Here is a 2500-nt window from a genome sequence, read left to right on the forward strand (position 1 = left end):
AAACAATACATTCAGGGCTTCCAATTCTGAATGGAATGGAAAACATCCATGCAGACTACCTCAAACAAAATTAGTGGAATCTCGTTATTAAGAGTTAATAATGTATTTGAGAGGTGCTATTTAAAAATTTAAGCTGTTGTCTCGTAATGATCTCCATATTTTGGATTGAAAAGTTATAATATATTTTTTGCTGTGTCGCAATGCCAAAATATTGTATATTCAATTAATATTTTTTATATAGATTTAATCTCGTATGATTTAGTATAATGAACAACACTGACATATGTTTCCCCCGATGTATATTAAATTTGTTTATCTCTAGGTTTAGAGATAGAATGGTAAATATATTTTGAAGTGAAAAGTCATGAGAAAAACGATGCGAGAAATACCAAATATTTTCAATGTTTCTTCACAGCCCCAAGAGAGTTGTATCATGCAGTGATTATTGCTATGCCGTGGTTGAATGTTCTTCATCTATTATGGAGCAACTTCATAAATAATTTTTTGCTCCTATTGACTCGCAGAGTAAATGGAGAATTTTGAAATTGGAAAGACATTTCTAGTGACTGAATCCTGTCTTTATATGGGAGGGATTTTTATAACGAGTTCATAAGCAGGTTCTCTTTGAACCTACAATCGTAATATTATATATTGCAATACTTTCATTCATCCATAGTAAGAAATACAAAGTAAATTTCGACTCTGTCATACATATTCCTGTTGAATTTAGGTTTTTACCTGAAGTAGAATCGAACTCGGCTAATCTAAAATAGTGTTAACAGGCGGACTGTGTCAAAATAATCAGTCGCTGGTGAGTACTGAAATCTTCAAAGTAGACAGCCTCGGCATGTGGATGGCAAATGAAGGAAACCTCTTGCTACGAACTGTCACATAAAGAGAAGATGAAATATGTAGAATGGATGTAATTCTGTAAAAATATATCTATACAATAAAATTGTAATTTGTACTTCAAACAAGAGCTAATTTGAAATCAAAAAGAGCATCATACAGTCATCGAACGAATTTTAGAAAGTGAGATAGTTATGAATAACAATGGAAGGAACTCACACGAAATTCGTTGTAAAATATTTTCCGTATTCATGATACATTTTCATGTTCCATCCAACATAAGACGAAATATATTGTATTTTCATTTAATTAAGCAAAACATATTAAAAGCTCATAACATGTTCAATCACTTACAAACATAGTAGAAGAGGGATAATTCTTTCCAATACATATTCACTTACATTGAAATCTTACGTTTATAAAACTATCATAAACTTTTCTCTTTTGCCATTTTCAGCGTCAGTAAAACAATATATATATATATATATATATATATATATATATATATATATATATATATATATATATATATATATATATATATATATATATATATATATAATATTAATAATAATAATGATAATAATAATAATAATAATAATAATAATAATAATAATAATAATAATAATAATAATAATAATAATAATAATAATAATAATAATAATGTAATGTAATTTCAACAAATAATGGTATGAAAAGTCTTTTATGAATATTTTATTTTCCTTGAGATCTTCCTCACAGTCCCACAAGTAGAACTGAAGAGATTACGTGCAGAAAATACATATTGATTATGTGGTTAAACCATGGTGTTCCAAATCATGTTGTCACAGGTGATCTTAGCTGCTCACCATTGTAAAATAGATTCTGATTTTTTTTTTCAATCTCAATAATAACGTATTATAGCTTACTAAAAAATTATATTATCCATCTTGGTACCTAAACTAAGAATGTTTTCATATATCCGGATTATCAAAATAATTTTATCGCCTTCGTCCTCAAAGATACACAGCCTTCTTCTGGTCCTGTTTTATTGTTACTGCTAGGAGACAATTTCTCAAGTTACTTGATTTCAAATGCCTCCAATGAAAGAGACGATTTTATTCATTTATTTCTTTACTTTTTGGCAATTTTGAAAAGAGAGGTAACCAGAATTTCATGTTTTCGTCAACTAATTAATCATTAAATGCAAATATGATCATTTTTTTAAAGAGTCGAGTACATTCCGAGAATTGATACTCTTCAGGAAATCTTCTTTTCCAAAGCTTTATTTGAGAATTTGTACATAATCAGTGCATTTTTTCTTTCCCTTGGAAGAATATAGAATCTTTCATACCTATGCTCTTTAAAGAAAGGTAAGGGCAAAGGTGTGTAGTAATCGGGATGCCCAATTTTATGTTAGCATTCTAATAAATTCAATCAGATTGTCCGGCCTTCGGTTATTACATCAGTAATTCCATATCAATGACATCTTTAAATTACGATCACTATTAAAGAACTCGTGAAACTAGACGAGTTAGTTAAAGGAAAAATTAGCTTTCTTTCATTACAGTATCTTATATGTTGACAGAACTTTCAATAATTCATTAAATTTATCTGATTGAATTTAACTCTATATATGAGCCATGAATGAAGAGAAAATATTAGTTAGGAA

Source organism: Palaemon carinicauda, chromosome 15, assembly GCF_036898095.1.
Source record: "Palaemon carinicauda isolate YSFRI2023 chromosome 15, ASM3689809v2, whole genome shotgun sequence".
Lineage (NCBI taxonomy): Eukaryota > Metazoa > Arthropoda > Malacostraca > Decapoda > Palaemonidae > Palaemon > Palaemon carinicauda.